Genomic DNA, 20,742 nt, shown 5'->3' on the forward strand with positions numbered 1-20,742 from the left:
GAGAAGTGGGTCTGGAAATGTTAGATATTCCTCATAAAGCATTTATCACACGAATCACCCAGAACATCAGAGAATTGCTTCTTTAATTTGTGTTTATATTTTTCATTTAATAAACACTTATTGAAAAGATACATGTGTTAAATACTTTGCACATACTCTCTCATGGGACTCATTACATCAACCCCATAGGGAACATGCTGTTATTATTCCCAGTTTACAGATAGTGGAATTGAGGCTCTCTTTCTCTAGATCTAGAGCTATGTTATGCCAATGTATACAAAGCACATAGATAAGAAAAATTATAATGCACTGAAGGGATCCAAGGAAATTGGGTATCCCCAGAGGGAAGAAGCTCAGAATAAGAACTATATGGGTCAGATCCTCTGCTAAGCTAAGCCATGTGAATTTATCTTGAAGAAAATGAGAAGCTACTAGGGGATTTTAAAACAGAAGACTGATAGGATGTTATTGTTGTTTTATAGCATATCAGCTAAAACTCTTTTTGTTGAAAGCAAAAGAAAATCCAATCCAAACTGGAAACATTAAAAAATATTTATTGGTTCATGTCATTGAAAAGCTCAACAGGCTTCAGGTAAGCTTTGATCTAGGTGCTGAAAAATGTGTTACCAGGACTTAGTTTCTCTCTTTCCATTTCTTAATTCTGATTCCTCATTGCTGGATCTGTTTTGGGCAACCTCACTCCATGTGCTCCCAACATAAACAGCAACACTTTTCAGACTATATGATTCCTTATCTACGTCCAGTGGGAGGGATAGTGCCTGCTTCTCTAGGAGCTTACAAGAAATGCCTTTAGTTGAACCTCTGCCCTGATTTGGTGCTGTACCCATTTCTTATACAGGCAAGGGGAACAATCCTTCAATTGGCATAGGCCTGGGTCACAAGATCTGCACCTGGAGCTGGAGGGGGACTCAACTTCACCCAGATACACTCAACTAAGATTGGAGCAGTCCCCGAGGAAGTTCAGAATCCTGGCTTAAGGTACCATTTTTGCTCTTAAGGAAATCGAAAGCAGTTGGCTGCTCTATGCCCCCTGATGACACCAGGCAAAGGGTGGTGGGTGCCTCTAGATACCTGATACCATGGTCAAAGCTTCATCTTTTGATATGACTTACAGGAAAATTTATTTATTTGTTTGTTTGTTTGTTTGTTTATTTGGTAAGAACATTTTTATTCTAAAAAGATAAATTTCTGATGTGATGGTTATGTTAATTACCTAAATGGGGAGAATCTTTTTACAATGTATACATACATCAAATCATCACAATGTACACTTTAAATATCTTACAATTTTATGGGTCAGTTATACCTATATGCCTATGGAATTCTTTTTTTTATAAAAAAGGAGAATTTCAGAAGTAGTAAGTGATACTGTGGTTGGTTAACTAATAGTCCAATAAAGGGCAGAGGGAGAGAAGAAGTGGTACAAAGCAAAGGGAAAATAGGTTGGATGTGGTTTGTCATTTCTACTGGTCAGGAGAAGAAATTCATCAATCTCCCCGCAAAATTGTAGCTATGGGACTTCCCTGGTGGTCCAGTGGTTAAGGCTTCGCCTTCCAATGCAGGGGGTGCAGGTTCCATCCCTGGTCGGGGAGCTCAGATCCCACATACCTTGTGGCCAAAAAACCAAAACATAAAACAGAAGCAGTATTGTAATAAATTCAATAAGACTTTAAAAATTGTCCACATCAAAAAAATCTTTAAAAAAATTTTAGCCGTGGCCAAAGGAGACATTTCATCATTATCATCACCATGATTGGTTGGCCCTTTTCTATTGACAGTAACAATCTCTGTGTTGAGAACTAATGGCGAAATGAACTACCATTCTCAGCTCTTATAAGAAGCATTAAATTTCAACAGGAAAAAAAGAATCTTTCTATAAAACAAAACCAGCAAATATCTCCAACTAGGGAAGTTCGGTCTGAGAGAAAACTAGAGAAATTAAAGAGTGAATTTCAGGCTGTGAATTACGTGTTTTATTTTCTAGTACTGATTTTTGCTGGTTAATTAGAATGATTCCTTATTAAACACTTGCCCTAAGGGATTTGGTAAATCTTTATTGTACTTTTTTATATTCCCAACAAATAAATTATATTTCCTTGTATTATTTCTACTTTTACGCCCTAACATTTTTCATAACAGATGCTTATAGAAACTGGTAGTTAATAAAACAGATTCTAATGAAATCTTGACAGAACAGTTTCTAGCAGGATCCAAATTCTCTTGGATTGAGAAGTTTAAAAGAAAAAAATAAAGCTATTTTAAAATAAAGCTATTTTATGAACTTTTTACAGTTCTGATATTATATTTCCGTTTCTGCCCTCATGCAAAGTAAAACAGAGGAATCAAGACACAAGGGCAAAATAAACAGATTGCCCCATATTTTATTCCACCTTGATGTTAAGAACATCTGCTTGATGAAGCTATAAAATTCATATTTAAATCCCACTAGACTAGAACATTAGCCTGATGAGGACAGGGATGGTTCTGCTTATTTTCACTCTATCAATGTCTTGCCCATAACAGAAGTTTAAGAAATTTGTTGAGCAAATAAATTTAAGATGAGGAAACTGATTTCTACGGGTTAATTGAATATGCGAGTCTTAGAGCTATGAGAGGATCACAATTATGACATGAGTCTCTTAATTTACCCCAACCCAATGTTCTATTATCTAATTAGAATGATAATAATAAAAAATAACATGCCTGGGCATACTACTGTATCCCCAGCATCATTTCCTTTTCTGCTTTCCCATTAGCTCCCAGTTTTCACTGGAGAGACACAGGATCTTTAAAAATCTGACTCCATTCCCAACTCCAGGAATACATGACCTAAGTTAAGCCAATCAGTGCGTTCCACCTTCTAGCTGCAGTGATTGGTTCAGAGAAGGCATGTGACCTAAGCCAATCCAATTAGACTGACTCTCAGAACATCAACAAGAAATGTTCTTGCATATGCTTTCTTCCTCTAGATAGAACGGAGTGCCTGAGTGAGTCCTAGAACTTAGGCAGGGATGTATAGAATAAGGCCTGTGGCTGATGCAGTCAGCCTTGTCATCATGTTGGAAGCCAGTCAGATGAAAATTCAGATTCACCTGGAGGGTGTAACTAAGAAAATTAAGGGAAGAAGAACCAGAGTCCATTGTAAATCTCTAGATCAAGCCACACCTAAAATTTTGACATATCTTAGAATGTTCTGCCATGTGAAACAGCACATTTCACTTTATTGTCTGAGTTGAATTTTGGAGGGAAAAGGAGTTATGATCAACTCAGTGAAATCTGTAGAGCTCTTACCATGTGCAGGTATGGTGATAAGCACTTAACATGCAATATTTTATTTAACCTTTACAACATCTATATGAGGTAGTAGTTACATTATCCCATTTTACAGATGAAGAAACTAAGACTCCAAGAAAGTTAAATGATGTGCCCAAGATTACAGAGTGGTAAATTCTGGCTCCAGAGCCCACCCAATTAACTACTGTTCTAAAGTCCCTAAAAGCACATTGCCTCCTTTCAGACCCTCCTTCCTACTTAATGCCTTTTAATTTCTATTTCTCCCTGCTTAATTAAGAAGTTTGTTCTTGTCATTCATGTCTCAAGTCAGTTAACAACTCTGAAGTGGCCTCCCCTGACCACCTTATCTAAAGTAGCTTCCTCCCAGGAACTCTGTATCCCATCATCCTGTTCGTTTCCTTCAGTATATTCTTCTCATTCTGTGTTTATTCCCCACTAGAATGTAAACTCCATGAAGGCAGAAATCTTGAAACTTGTTCACTCCTGTATTTTCAGTGCCTTGTCTAGAGCTTGGCATGGGGCTGGCACTCAATACATGTTTAATATTTTTGAATGAATAAATATCTCAATTAATTTAAAATGATTATGATTATTTAGATAATAATTTCACTCCCATTAACATATGTTAATGAAATAAAGCAGAGATGAAGAGAAATAGAGAGAAAGAGAGATGCTTTAGAGCCCTTGGAGACCATGATCGTTGGTAGATACGTTTTGCTGTGGCACTTAAGCAGCTTGATGAGTCAGCCGGTCTACATTCATCTGTGAATAGCCAAGTTATCGTTTTAAATGTCCTCTGTATCCAGTCATATGCCTTGCTGCCCAAACAGCTATTTAAGGGAAGAGGGGAAGGAGTTGACTCCAGGCTCTGTGTGATTCATGGGCACAAGGAGACTGAGGGGAAGGAAAATGGAATGAAAATGAGAGCTGAACAAGATCAGCCCTTGGCCAGGTCTGTGTAAACTCTGAGGACCTCTGTTTAGCATGCTCCTTCCTCAAACCCACTTCTGCCAGAGCCCTCTCAGAAAAACTTCCAGCCTACAGCTGTGCCCTGCAACACATCCCCTAAGCCCACCCAACTTCAGAACCTCTGTGATGGACAGTTCCATGCATATGGACAATATCCCACCTTAAGCACACACGCCTGGGGAAGTCTATCCACTTTTCTGCCTCAGAAGGAGAAATGGCCCCAAAATGTGGGGTAATTTGTGTCTGAGGCGTAATCCTCAACCAGTGGAGGGTGAAAGTCAGAAGTGCCCCAGTCTCCCATTCTTTGATTGACAATTTGTGCAAATTTTCCTCAGAGGGTCCTCAGAGGAATTGAGCTCTAGTTGCCAACAGTGTGAAGCAGCTTACTAATGTAAACTCTACTGACTTTTTCCCTCCCTGTATCACTCTTTCTTTTTCACTGTGCTTTCTGGTGTCTCCTCCCAAATAAACTACTTGTTTCCAAGTCCTTGTCACAGGATTTGATTTTAGGGAAGATGTTGAACATATTACAAAAAAATTCTCCCAGATGTGTGTGAATGCAAACAGGAGACCACTCTGGTGGAAAAATTACAAAAAGCAAAAAGGCACCTCTTCCTTTGGGCCGACATAGACCCTCCCCGCCATAAGCATAGCTTGTATTTTAGCCCACCTGGTCTGTCTCCCAGATGATTTTGTGCAGCCCCAAAATGCACAACGGTACATGGCCTTCCTATCCTAGTCTCTTTCTGTATCTCTTCAGATGTAGCAAAAACATTTCTGAGGTTTATCAACTTTTATCAAATTTCAAAGTGACCATATGCCCCCCAATCCAGTTTTTCCCATAGTAAATCTACTACGTGTGAATGTGTATATTTAAACCTCTTCTTATAGACAACAATAACGATTACAGTAAAGGTTACATGTGTTTAGGTTTTGTTAACAAATTGCTATACCATACATTACCTCACAAGTTCATCACATGTGGATATTATTCCCATCGTACAGATGAGAATATTGAGACTCAGAGAGAATAACTAACTTGCCCAAAACAAAAGCTAGCTAGTAATCTAGGATATGATTAACCCAATATTTTAACCCGGTCTTATGATTCCAAATCTTAAAACCTTTCCACCAGCCCAGGCAGCCTCAACAAGCAGCTCATGAGACAACCAGATGTTTTTAGAACTTGACTATCGGTTTTCTTACTCGACTGAGTTCTATAAATTTCCTGCTGCTTTGCAAAGTAATTTTGAGGGGCAAGGATCTGGCATGTAAAGCTCAGTATATATTTTTTCACTGAATGGATGAATGACTGAAAGGATGATTAAGGGGAGAATGGAGATGCTCCCTTATTGATTCCCTAATATTGCAAATTAAAACCCAAATGATTAATTTATGAAAACTACCATTTACCAAGAGACTCAAAAATGTAAAAAAAAAAAGTATCCATTCTTTTTTTATAAAACATATCTGGATACTTGTATGGGTATAACAATCACTTTGCTATATACCTGTAACTAACACAACATTGTTAATCAACTATACTCCAATATAAAATAAAAATTAAAAAAAAAAAGATTCCAGACCAGAACTGGAATCTTTCCACTTATTAACATCAAGATTTTGAGCAACTTACCTCACAGGGTTGCACTGAGAATTAAATGAAGTAATATTTTCCCCAATGTCTAGGGCAATTTCGGGAACATAGTAGACTCTCAACAATGAGATGTTTTAATTACTATATATTAAGTGTCTGCTCTATGCCAGTCACTGTGCAAGCCACAGCGGGGAGCTAGGAGAAGACAGTCCCTGCCCTCAATGAGCCCACAGTCTGTGCTGTGTAGATTTGAAATGCTCTTGAGTTTGGAGTGTCCCCTGGCCATGTGTTACAGTAAACATGCCCCTCATTGCCTTGTCACTCTCCTGTGAGTTCCAAGGAAATCACTCAGCTACTGTTTTGTTCAGGGTTGTGTATGAATGATGGTTTGTGCTAGGTTTCTCCGTCCCTTTCCCATTTTGGATCAGTCTGTATTTGTCAAAGCCAACTGACTCAGGAAAGACCTGGAGCACAGAATCAAACAGCTAGAGAATTTCCCACACTTCCCAGCTGTGGATTCTCAGAAGAGGAGTAAATAGGCTAAATGGACAGAGCCAGAGGTCCTGAGTTTTAACTAGTTCCGGTCCTGTGGCTAATGAAGACAGAAAGTATGATTTTCAGTTCATGAGCTTAGCTGCGCAAAAAAAAAAAAAAAAAAAAGAGGGAGAGAGAGAAAGATACCACAAAGCAAAACAAACAAAACAAAACAAAATCCCTCTTTTCTTTATCTTCCTTCAATCTACTTGCTTCTAATTCAGAGTCCACACCTCCTGGCTAACTGGTAGAGAATGAGCTATTAGAGAGTTTCCTTCCTAGAGATGATGGACATCCTAGAGGCTGTGTAGCATCACGACCTCAGGAAAGCTTCTCTGATCATGAACTTTAACCCGTCCTAGTTAGTTTAGCACTGAGAGTCCATGGTGCCTGCAGCCCACACCATCCCCCCAGTTCTGGTGGCACCAATTCCTCAGGGCCACGCCTAGGGCCTTTGGGAAGGCTGGGGCTTCTGGGGTCTCCAACGACCCCAAGCACTCATTCCTCTTGGCAGTCGGGACATCTTCCAAGGCCGCTTCCAGGGACAGCTCAAATCTCTACTGCTTAGGGCAGGCACGCGCACGCACGCGCGCGCGCACACACACACACACACACACACACACACAGCTCTGTCTCAAAAAATCCGTTTTTTAATCCAAAGTAAAAAATTTCTTCTTTTCTACTCCTGTTTCCCATAGAGGCTCCTCTCCCTCTTCTCTCCCTGCCAGAAAGAGATCTAGTATCATCTATTAAGTGGACATAGACTTTTGAGATCCAAAGCCCAAAAGGGAACTGTCCCTCTCCTTTCTTTTTTGCTGCTAGCATTCCCAGAGGCAAGAGAGCAAACCTTGTTACCTACTTGAGTGAGGGAAGGGAAAAGAAAAATGTATGGGAAAACCATGCACATTAACATGTCTGTAGATGATTCTACCACAGCTCTATGCTACTTGGGTTTCAATGCAGCAAGCAGGGTAGTCAAGTAGGGTTTTGACTACCTAAATGTTTGATATTATATATCAAAGGAGGAGAACCGTCTCATAATAGCATGTGTTTATAGATAATTAGAAGTTAGTCATAAAAGGAAATTGCTGCTACAATGTTTGTATTTGAGGAAGTGTTTTATGACCTACTTCAGGAGGGGGAAGGTCAGAGTGACCTTCCTACTGCTGCCATTTTCTCAAACTCCTTCATCTTATAATATTCCATATGCCAAGGTACCATATTTGGGGGTGGCATGTCCGGAACCCCATCAACATCAAGGTAACTCTATTCTTTCTCTTCAAAATCTTTATAGAATGAAGCATTCTCTGTCATTCACTTTCCCACAAGTGATTAAATTCACTTAAGCAGTTTTAACCCTGTTCTTCCCCTCCCCCAGCCCCCAGTTTGGTTTTTATGTCGAGATTCATCCAGAATACAATAGTTAACAGTTAATAAGCACCTAGTTTGTGCACGCTGCAGGAATGGGAAGTAGAAACAGCTAAGCCATCCAGAGGCTCTCAGTGCCTTATGTCTACCACTTGGGCCTCACCACCTCAGTCCCTCTGCCTGCTTCCAGTGGACAGTAGTGGCCTCTCTTTAGTCAGAAATACCTAAAATTAACAGACACCCCTACGGGAGCCCTTGACCGATGACTGAGTGATGGTAGTTGGTGTATAAAGTCACCAGTACCCACAGCTCTCAGTGGGATCCTTCTGAGGCACATTTTCTACACCATTCCTCAGAGTTCCACAGCAGGATTCAACTCCAGGAGCTCTCTAGTGGTAGCTAGATGCTACCTACGTCATGACAACACAGCAAGATGTCACTGCCTTCTCTTCCCTCTCTTGTTTCCTCGCTGCTCTACTGATTTCCTCACCCCGCAAATAAACTACTAACACTCGAATCTTTGCTTCAGAGATCTGTGTCTTAGGAAACAAAATTAAGGCATGTGTCATTCCCGACCTTGAAGAATTTATAACCTATTAAATACTCAATTGACACACACATAACATAAACATGCATGCAGATTTTCAATGTTCATGCAGGCTTTCTTTGAAATCAAATAAATAATAAATGAAAATTTCAGCTTAGCTCTTAGCTGTCTGTGGCTCCCACAGGGGCTTGTTAGCTAATCCCATCAAAGGCTGTCCTTCCTGCTGAGGGAGCACAGCCCTCCTCCTGTTTCCTCCACCCTTTCCCAGCAGGGGCCATGCCACCATTAGCACCTCATTGATGGCAAACTCAGCAACTAGAGAAACAGAGAAAGGCTCCTTCTGGGAACCAAGAACACTGTTCCTGCTTTGGTCTCAGAATCAAAGAGAGGTTTCAATGTCAGAAGCTATGATGGAAATGATAAACCTTTCTTTGAAAGTTTAAGAAAAAGTCACTTTCAGCGCCAGTTCTTTCTGAATAGCCAGGAGGGAAACAGACACACACACACACACACACACACACACACACACACACACACACACAGTAAGGAAGATGTTCATTGTCCAGAAATCTGGAGAGTAAGAAAAATAATAAAAATAATACAATAATAGGTAACCTTTTCTGAGTATTTGCAATGTACCTATCGCTCTCCTTACGTCAACCCTAAGTGTTAGGCATTTTTATCCCCATTTTTTCAAAAAAATAAATTTATTTATTTATTTTTGGCTGTGTTGGGTCTTCGTTTCTGTGCGAGGGCTTTTGCTAGTTGCGGCGAGCGGGGGCCACTCTTAATCGCGGTGCGCAGGCCTCTCGCTATCGCGGCCTCTCTTGTTGCGGAGCACAGGCTCCAGACGCGCAGGCTCAGTAGTTGTGGCTCACAGGCCCAGTTGCTCCGCGGCATGTGGGATCTTCCCAGACCAAGGCTCGAACCCATGTCCCCTGCATTGGCAGGCGGATTCTTAACCACTGCGCCACCAGGGAAGCCCTATCCCCATTTTATAGATGAGAAAACTGAGCCTTAGAGAATGTAGTCACTTGCTCACATATTGAGGAAGAAAATAAATATAAGCTCCATGGGAATAGGGACTGTATCTTGTTCATGACTGTATCCTTTTAGCACATTGTTTAGTGCCTAATTAAACAGACAATTTAATAATTTCCTGAGGACCAAGTATTCAGTATCAAAGGAATCATATAGGGTGGTGGCAGCAAAGTTTTTCTGTAAAAGGCCAGACAGCAAATATTTCAGGCTTTGCAGGCCATAAGGTCTCTGTTGTAGCTACTTGGCTCTGCCATTGCAGTGGGAAAGCAGCCATAGACAACACATAAGCAAATGGGCATGGCTGTGCTTCAATAAAACTTTATTTACAAGACTGGTAGAGGGCCGGATTTGGCCCACTGGCTATAGTTTGCTGACTGCTCATCCAGGACCTTGTTCCTCAAAAGTAGTGTCTGTGGACCAGCAGCATAGGCATCGCCTGGGCCAGAAGTGCAGTGTGAGCCCCAGCCCAGACCTGCTAAATTAGAAAATAAATTCTAAAATTAGTAAGAGTCCCAGGGATTCATATGCTCAGTAACATTTGAGAAGCACCACTTTAAGAGACTTGCATAGTGTTGACTATCAACCAGAATAATTATATGAGTTTTCAAATAAACTTTTATTTCCATTCAACATTGCCTGAGTGTAATTACAGCAGAAATTTGCTTGGTTTGCTATGACCAGGTCCACACTGTTTATTCTTCCTGATGAGTGGAGAGAGGAATGTGAAAAGCTGAGGAGGATCCGTTTTTGTTTTTGTTTTTGTTTTTTTAAAATTTTTATTTATTTATTTATGGCTGTGTTGGGTCTTCGTTTCTGTGCGAGGGCCTTCTCTAGTTGTGGCGAGCGGGGGCCACTCTTCAGCGCGGTGCGCGGGCCTCTCACTATCGCGGCCTCTCTTGTTGCGGAGCACAGGCTCCAGACGCGCAGGCTCAGTAGTTGTGGCTCACGGGCCTAGTTGCTCTGCGGCATGTGGGATCCTCCCAGACCAGGGCTCGAACCCGTGTGCCCTGCATTGGCAGGCAGACTCTCAACCACTGCGCCACCAGGGAAGCCCAAGGATCCGTTTTAAGGACTACAAAATTGGAACAGTTCACCAAATCTGGACGGTCTAATTCAGTGCAACTCACAAGTCATCACACCATTCCACAAAACCAAGAAGCCCCCCATGCCTTCTTTTCCTTTCCTCCCACAAAATAGAAACAGCTTTTACTGAACTGGACCAATCAGCTCTGAATCTGATTGCTCAAATGCATGTACAAATAATTTAGGTGTCTTTGCCATCACAGGTCATTAAATGCCCACAAAGTGCACAGCTGTTCCCATAAAGGTCACTCTCAGAGCCTTGAAAAAAAAAAAGAATGCCTCTCTCCTCCAAGGACTGAAATCCCTGCTCGTTAAACTTATTGATCATTTTATGTTCTGTCAAAGATGAATCCATAGTAGAAAAGACAAAGGAGGGAGAGTGTGGGCTTGAGAGTACTGTCCTAGTGCAAAAACAATTGGCAAACTCTTCCGTCTCTTAGCAACCACATGAGCCTGAGCAAGGCACTTGGGTCCTCAGAACCGGTGTTCTCCAGTGGAAAACAGGCGTTCAGATCACCAGATTCTATTTTCTCAGTACCTGTAAACATTTTACTGGCTTATAACTTCTGACCCAGCAGTTATACTACTAGGAATATGTTCTATAAAATGTTCATATAAGTATGCAAAGGTTTATGCTGACATATATTCATCCAGTGTTATTTTTTAATAATAAGTTTGGAAGCAATCTAAATGTTTAGCACTATGTGGGAAATATTCATTAAATGTTCAAAAAATTGTGGGAGAGTTAACTATGTTATAATATGCAACAGTTTAAACAGAAGTGGATCCATTTGCACTGACGGGAGAATATAACTGTGCTTCACTATTAATTGAAAAAATAAAATGCAAAACATTGCCATATTTCATTGATTTTAAAATGTGCATTTTTCACATTTTCACATCATTATGTCTTATAACTGATGGTGTCTTACAGTTGCTACTGGCCAGGCAACAGTCTTGATGGTGTTATATACAATAACGACAGATTGTATAATCAGTGGCATCTTAGATTTAATACAGTATGCAAAAAGAACCGCATACATATGTGAGTGGATGTGTTCATATATGTTTCCTTTACACTATGTATATATATATACACACATATATTTACAGTGTATATGTGTGTGTGTCTATATATGTATATACTTTGAGATATATATATATATATATCTCAAAGCATTGAAAAAGGCCTAGAAATATGCGTACCAAATGAACAGCAATCACTTTGAAGGAGGAGAATTAAGCAAATAGGGCTGGGAGTGAGATGAGAGAGGTAGATTTGCTTTTCAGATTTTATACTTTTTACACTTTTTGCATTGTATTGGCAATGAGCATATTTTACTTTTCAAATCACAAAAAAAAGTATGATAATAATAATGTCTTCATTCTTATTTCACGAGACTGGAGCGACGAATGTTATCATACCAAAGTAAATGCTGTAGAGCTATGTGGCTGTTCTGCTTTCCTTTCTCATCTATGGAGACCAGGCGTAAGAGACAGAAATTGGAGACATTAAGTACGGCCACCTCTTTTATTTTGCCTTGAGTGCAACATTTATTCTGTGCAAAAATGAGAGGGGATGGCCCATAGCAACAGGAGAAGCCAATCTTTGGCTCACTGGGATGTCACTTCCGATCTCGAATGTGTCATGAGGCATTCATTCATGAGGCAAATCAGCAAGGAAATGTCAAAACATCAGGAAATGGTGAGTACATAGACTCATGCTTTGGTGCAAACTTGCTGAGAACAGAGGCTGTGGTTTCTATATGCCTCTATGGACTCCACTGGTAGAAGCCCTCATGAATATTAACCACTTATACATTTCAGGGTCAATGACGGTGGCACAGCCAAGCATGCCAGGCCAACTGGTGAAGAAGGGCCTGGACTTTAGGTGGGAAGGACTGAAGGGAGGACAGTCCAGTTTGACAGTTCGAAGGCTTTCTCTGGGAGCCAGAGAAACAATGCCCAAAGCAGAGCAGTTTTCTCAAAGAGGGACGTTCCATCACTTATGATAAAACTTAGGTCGGTGCTTTGCAAACTGTGTAGCATCCTGTTCCTTCCTATTGTGTACGTAGCTGTGTACATCTCAGGACAGGGCCTATATGTTTAGCTACCTGGGACCTTGTACTTCACTGTAACCAGGGCCAAGCCCACTATAACAGGCACCAGGCACATTTTCTTTCTTCGGCAAAATTAACAGAGCAAACTTGCCTCTTTAAAAGTATGGGACTATTTCAGGTTTGTCCTTGAGGATCTGCAGGGTGAGTTAACCTCAAGTGATCTACAGACAGAGAAGTCCAAATGGAAACCTGGAGCCAAAAGACATGAGCAAAAAGTGGGTGCAGTTAGTGAAACAAGACTGATGTGTATTGATACTTGCTGAAGCTAGGTGATAGGTGTATAGAGACTTTTTGCTCTACTTTTATGTATGTTTGATTTTTCCATAATTAAAGGTTAAATAAAGGAAAAATAACTGCAGGCCTCCTGAACAGGAGTGCTGAATTTGTATATCAGCAGGGGGTGCTAATAGGTCAGCCACATTCCTCTCATTATATTCTCAATTTCCTTACCTGAAAAAGAGGAGGTAATATCAACTCACTGGGTTGTGACAGTTAAAGGAAGAAATGAATGTAAAATTCCCAGCACTGAGCCAGAAAGTGTACTACCATTATTAAAATAAAATACGATAAAAATACATTTAAAATACCAATGATTGACAATGACTGTATTTTAATGATGGAAACATTTTTACTTGCTTTCTTTTATTTTCCCCATTTTCTATGTTGAGCATGTGTAGAATTACAATTAGGAACAAGTGAAATAATATGTTCTTGAAATTAAGGTTGGCTCATCTCTTCCCATACGCAAAGGCATCTGAAAAACCTGGACTACAAAACATTCAAGAACGTTCCTATTATTGTAATTTCAATTCCTCCCTGTCTGAAGTTTAAAGGCTTTTTCAAAAATAACTTTGGTTTAAAAATCCTTAAAGAACAATGAAAAAAAAACCCCCTGAATTATAACATACCCACCTCTTTCTACCTATTGGTTCCAAAAGGCATTTAAGTTAGCTGCTGGCTATTCCTGTGTAAAAAATAGTTCGTGATTTTACTTGACAAGGGGTGGGTTACATAGCTCACCCTGCAGTTCCACAGGGAAAAACATGAAATATTCTACTACTGTCAAAGAAGCCAGACTGCTGTTGGGTTTTTTGTCTAAAACGTATGTACCATGTGCCTGTTGCTTCCGCTTTTATTTGGAACATAACATAAATAGAAGACTCTGACTTCCAGGAGTTTTCCATGTTGCTGCTGTTATGAAATGGTCTTATACACTGTATCAGTTATCAGTGTGCCGTGGTGATGCTACATAACTAGGTGAAATTGACATAGCAACATCACTTCCCTGAGAGTAGTAGAATATTTCATGTTTTCCCCTGGGGTAACTGCAAGGTCAGTTACTGTAACCCTCATACTACCTATAGAAAGAGAAAATTCAGATAGAAACTCAGCAGCCTACAATAATAAGCATTGATTTAACTCCTGAGTCTGCAGGGTACCGTCGATCAAGCTGGGCTTGGCTGATCTGAGTTGGACTCAATCTCATTCACATGTCTAAGGTCAGCTGACTGTGGGCTGCTTCAGGGTTGCCTAGGCTGAAACAAAGGGGCCAGGGGCTCTGCTCTGCTCCAAATGATTTTTGTCCTCCAGGCTATCCTAGGCATGGTCTCCAGATGGGAGAAGAGCAAGCACAAGCACAAATGCCCAAGTGCTTTTTATTCCCTCATCATTTTTTTCAAAATACATCTTATATTTTCCCTTTTTTTTTTTTTTTTTCAAGTGCCTTTTTAAGCATCTGTTGTGTCATGTCTGCTAACATCCCCATGGCTAAAGCAAGTCACTAAGACAGCCCAGGTTCAAGGGTGAGGAAGTAGATTCTGCCTCTTTGGTGAAAGGAATTGCAAAGTCAAGTGGCAGAAGTTGAGGCTACAAGAGAGGGTTAAAAAAATTGAGGCCAATAACGCAGACAACGTGCCATATAAAATTACATAATAAGAACTAGCATTTCTCTGTGATGTTGTGTATTTGGCAAGCATTGTTATGCATCTTCTAACATCTAAGTACATCCCTAAGGACTGAAGAGTTAATTCTTTTAGTAAGGCAGCTATAAGTTGTTTCAATGCTGAAATTTATTTTTACTTCTAGCATCTTATCCTTTGGTTTGCACATATATGCTATGATAGTTTGAAGTTAAATTTTAGAGATCAGTGAGTAAAATTGCGTCTTTGCTTTTGGCACATGCAGTTTGTGGTTGCCTGATAAACACCCATTCACCTTTCAAAACCCACTTATTACATCACCTCCTCTAGGAAGCCTCTCTGGTCCCTGCAGATAAAATTAATCATGCCCTCCTCTAATCTATCCTTGTGCCTGTGCTCGAGCCCGCTTTCACCCTTATCTATTGGTTTGAGCTGTGATCTGTCTCTCTACGAGCCTGAGCCCATTGAGGGTCACAGGTTTTGGGATCAGGTTACCAGAGTTCAAATCCCTTGGCTACCATTTTTTACATGTGAGACCTTGGACAGTTTGGACAACTTATACAACTGGGGCTAGCATGCCTCCTTTTTATCATCTGTACAATGGGAATAATAATTGTACTTGCTTAAAAGTGATATTGAGAGAATTAAATGAGTATTAAACATTTAGTAAAATACCTGACATGGGCTACTAAATAATATTAGCTGTTATTAATTATAGTCTTCTTATCCTTAGTGCTATTTAGTTGATTTTATACCACCTTGGGAGTAAAGTTACAACACTGGGTCTCGACTGCCAAAGTACCCCTAGATCCTTTTTGTTTTGTTTTTTAAATATTTATTTATTTATTCGGCTGCGCCAGGTCTTAGTTGGGGCATGCGGGATCTTCGTTGTGGCATGCATGTGGGATCTAGTTCCTAGACCAGGGATCGAACCCAGGCCCCCTGCATTGGGAGCGTGGAGTCTTACCCACTGGACCACCAGAAAAGTACCCCCTAGATCCTTGAATCCTAAAAGGGTCTTTACAATTCTACTGTTCAGATCGAAAGTACGAATGATACTGTAATCAACACCTGAAGGAGAAGGGGGCAGAAAATTAATAGCTGGGCCAAGGAACAAGCCTCTCAAGACCACCTGGTTCTGACCCTGGTAGGTAATTTCATGAAGATAAAGAAAATAAAATACAGGAGGATCAAAATATACCCAATTAATATTCATCTTTATAGATTCATTTCTAGATATTGTTTTTCTATTCCTCTGAGCAGAAGTTTCTCTTCAGTCATTTCAATAAGCTCTGTTTGCCAAAAACCAAGTAATAAGATGAGGTAGGGACAGTGGGAAATCAAATGAAATGGCATAACCCATGCCTGAGGCTAGAAGAAGCAATGAAATAGAATTACAAAAGCCACCCCTAAGTCCAGAATTTGAATGCCGCATTTACTTTGAGATGTCTCATCTTCAAAATGGGTGAGCTGAGGATTAGAGGAATGGAACAGATGGCATCTTGATACATTAATACTCTAGAAATGAGGGAGGAGACACATTGTCTACAAAATTCAGAAAGCATGAATAAAGCATATGGTATATTTTGATGCATCTGAAGATTAATTTAAATGTTTGTGTAATTGTCATTGTTATAGCATATTTGGGGGAAAAATGAATCTTAACAAATGGAAAAATAACTTTAGCATTTATTCACTGTGTCATAATGCTACCAAGTAGTAAATTGAAAAGATGTACTTGGTATATAAATAAAAAACATGCTATTGCTTGTCAAAGAAAGTAACTTTGTAGAATCATGTAATTGGGATTTTCAATAGGTAAAATGTATACATAATAAAAGTAAAAAACACAAATAGTACAAAAGGATCTACAGTGAAAACTGTCTCCCTCCTAACTCTAATTCTCCATTCTTCAAGGAAAACACTATTACCAGTTTCTTCCTTTCTTTTCTTATATATGCTTATATATTCTAATAACTGTATTACTGCTTGGGAGAATTAAAGCTTTTTTTAAATTTGTACCTTCCTTTTGCATACATTAAAAAAAACCCTAAAACTAAAGCCATGTAGCTTAGAGAATTTACATGCCCAATTTACATTTGGGCCAGTTGTGTAGTGAATCAGGATTAGTTTGGTTTCAAGTGACCAAAAGAAAGCTGTTAGACTCACAGATGCAGAAAACAAACTTATGGTTACCAAAGAGGAAAGGCAGGGGGAACGGAAAAATTGGGAGTTGGGGATTGACATACACACACTGTTTCCTACAATACTGACTTGAATTCAATAGTACAATAATTCAGATTTTGGTCACTTTCCAACTGCTTTCAGAATCATTCCCAGCAAACACATGGTGATAGCTTTATATTTTTCTCCCTTTCAGGAAATCCATTATTGGAATGCTTCTTAGCCACTAAAACTAGCAGTTAAATTTTTCCGTCACCCAGATAGCATAAACATACACACTAAAGCCTATCAGAAATAAAAAAGATGAAAGGATACAGATGACTTTTATCAAATTAGGGAAATAACAGGTGAGACTCAAATAGAAGAAGTAAACCGGTAGGTAATACAAGGCAAAATATCTCTTCCTTAAGTGTACATTTCAAGTGACATTTAAGACTGCTATTTACAATCAAAAAGCTATTCACTAACATTGAAAATGTATTGCTTTTAACCTCAGCACTGCAGCAGATTCAGGGAGGAATAGAGATCACCTAGTCTAGTGATCTGGATGTGTGACAGAGCAGACCACTGGGAGGAGAATTAACTCAGGTGCTAGCTTAAAGTGCAAATTGTTGGGCATGACCAAGAGCTAATGAGCTAACGATCTGCAGGTGGGATCTGAGAACCCGAATATTAATTAGCTCAACTGGTGATGCTTATGAAGGCTACACTTGAAAAAATGTTGATAATCTAACTCCGTTTTATAAACAGGATCGTTGAAGCACAGAAAGGGGAAATGACTTGTCGGGAAATGGCAGAGCTGGGGCTATACCCATGTATCTTGATTGCCCTACTCTTAACCTCATCTCTTGCTTTCTACCCTTCTGTACATCCATTTCCACAGGGTCACTGAGAATGAATCTGGCTGACCAGACTGTCCAAGCTGGTGTGACATTCTATTAGAAAGATATCGGGTGGGGAAATTACCATATCAATGGGCTTTAACTGTCCCTTAGAGGATTCATTTTCCTGACTGTACAAAGCATCCATCTGGTTTAATGATTAGTTAGTTGGTTCTTAAACAAAAGGGTTCAAGATAAGGAATGGTATTTCTCTTGGTCAAAAAGCCATATATTTCAAAGATACAAGATGGGACTCATTCAAATTCAGGGTACACTGTACCTGAAATGGGTCCACCTCACAGTACAGTTGATTCCTTTTGTGTTCTCTACAATAAAAGTGAAGAGAGTCTGAGGAAACTTAAGTTAAAGCCTAGATTATATTTTTCCTGGCTACCTTAGGCCTTATTTCGCCATACATAAAACTGTACCTGGACAATTTATTTGACCTGACGTTTCAAACTGGAATTAAGCAGCCTCCACAATCTTTTAATTGTGGAGGATGAGATTTTCTCTTCCTTCCCTCTACTGTGACTGATTCAACTTTGTATCCTCTGCATCCAGCATAACGCCTAGTACATAATATCATGGCATTATATGGAGGTATATGCCACAGTTCTAAAGAGAAAGGGCCACTTGTGCACTGGTGTTTAACAACTGGTTCCCTAGGAGAAAAAAGTCCCCCTGATTTGTAGCTTTTGCTTATTTCCATGGTGTAAATAGTCAACCATCGCCAATTTCAATCTACCGATGTGATGTCATTGAATGCAGAGTTGCAAAAAGATATGCCGTGGGGCTGCCCTGGTGGCGCAGTGGTTAAGAATCTGCCCGCCAATGCAGGGGACACGGGTTCGAGCCCTGGCCTGGGAAGATCCCACATGCCGTGGAGCAACTAAGCCCATGTGCCACAACTACTGAGCCTGCACTCTAGAGCCCGCAAGCCACAACTACTGAGCCCGTGTGCCACAACTACTGAAGCCCACGCGCCTAGAGCCTGTGCTCTGCGACAAGAGAAGCCACCGTAATAAGAAGCCCGCGCACTGCAGCGAAGAGTAGTCCCCGCACCCCGCAACTAGAGAAAGCCTGCGCGCAGCAACAAAGACCCAAAGCAGCCAAAAATAAATTAAAAAAATAAATAAATAAATTAAAAAAAAAAAAAGATATGCCGTAACACACCATTACACAGTATTTCCATCATAGAGATTTAATATACAAAAATGACTTCAAGGGCAGGGATAAAGGAGAATGTACTAAAATAATTAGGAAGTGATGAGTTGGAGTTTTTATTACCTTTGTTTTATTGCAATTTATTTAGTCAAAAGTTTGTGTAATTTAATTTTTAGTAATGGCTGCATTTAGCAATGGGTGCTCAACATTCCTGAATATTTAACAGTTGGCTCTTATGAACCGGTAGGATTTGACTTCAGTTGCCACTGGAAAAGGCTCTTGGATCCAAAAGATTAGGGTTTGTGTCCTGACTCTTTCAACTACTAACTCTGAGACTGAGCAAATCTACTTCACCTCCTTATGCCTCACTTTCCTTATCTGTATAATGGAATAATAGCAGTAAGTACCTCATGGGTGGTGTGAAGAATAGGTGAGAAAGTACCTGTAAAATTAGTGAAATTTTGTAAGAGTTCAACTAACATTAGCTTTTAGTAATAATAATAATTATTATTATTATAATACACGCTGACTCAATGGTGAATGGATGGATGCATGGATGGACAGATACTTTTCAAGTAGGAGTAAAAAAAAGGCTTTTGAGTGCAAAAATTACATATAAATAAAACTGAGCTGTGTTCACCCACAAAATGTCTCTGAGGAGGAACTGAAATCCTCCACTCTGAACTGCTGGGTGGATTTAATGAGCTCCTCTGCTTTCTGTGGAGCAATAGGCCTACGATTATATACTAAGAGACACAACATGACTGCTATCAGTAGTGTCAGCAGCCACTGACAAAGCAGGAAAAGAAGCCCCTGTTATTCACTCTTAACCTTCCCTGGGAGCACAAGTGTTAAATCCCGTCCTTCAGACCTCATTCTGCGTGTCTAGGGCCTCTTCTCCTCTGAAAAGGGCTGAGTCTGTCTTTTTCAACATCACACCTCAGCTAACATCAAGAGGCATTGTTTTCCCTCCAGCTACTGCCTTCTCTCCCAAGACCACCTAAGGAAACGTCTCTCTCAGCTCACAGTGGATTGATCCCAGCACGCTGAACAGCACCTGTGCAATTTTCTCTCACTCAGGTGGAAAGTCTGAGATATTAAGAACTGTGTTTCCTCTCAGACTGAGTAAAGCTCTTTTCCTTCTGAATGACCTCTTTCTCCTTGCTCCAGTTAAAGCTTTAGTTTACCTTCATATGCTAAGAGAGAGGAGAAAAGAGGGGCCTGACAACTGTGGTTTCTGGATTGTCCATGCAATACCGTCTCAGAAAAACCAGAAGTGGAGGCCCTGTTACCATAAAACTCAGCTTTTCTAAATCATTCAAGCAAATCCCCAAGTGGTGGTGCAACAGCAGTGAAAATAGGTGACCTGCAAAGAGGCCTTTGACAGAAGCCGGCATCAGTTAGTTAGGTTGAGAATATTGACCTCCTCACTCGAAGTCTAGAGCTTTTTTGCATTGAATCATGCTGCCTTTGGGTGAAGGAGGGATGGGAGTTTGGGGGGAATTTCTTGACATATAAATAATCCCCTTGATTTTTGCATCTTTCAAAAGTTAGACACTGGGCTTCCCTGGTAGCACAGTGGTTAAGAATCCGCCTGCCAATGCAGGGGACACTGGTTCGATCCCTGGTCCGGGAAGATCCCACATGCTGCAGAGCAACTAAGCCCATGCGCCACAACTACTGAGCCCATGTGCCATAATTACGGAAGCCCACGCGCCTAGAGCCCGTGCTCCGCAACAAGAGAAGCCACTGCAATAAGAAGTCCGTGCACCCGCGTCGAAGAGTAGACCCCACTCCCCGCAACTAGAGAAAGCCCGCATGCAGCAACGGAGACCCAATGCAGCCAAAGATAAATATATAAAATAAATTTATTAATTAAAAAAAAGTTAAACACTGAGAGTATCTATGTGTTTGCCTGAGGACCCAAATCTAGTTCTGCTGTTCTAAACACTTTAAAACAAAGAAGACATTTTTAATTATCTATAACAGGACTGGTAAACAAAGAAAAAGTTCCATCAGA

The sequence above is a fragment of the Balaenoptera acutorostrata genome, chromosome 10 (assembly GCF_949987535.1).
Source record: "Balaenoptera acutorostrata chromosome 10, mBalAcu1.1, whole genome shotgun sequence".
Classification (NCBI taxonomy): domain Eukaryota; kingdom Metazoa; phylum Chordata; class Mammalia; order Artiodactyla; family Balaenopteridae; genus Balaenoptera; species Balaenoptera acutorostrata.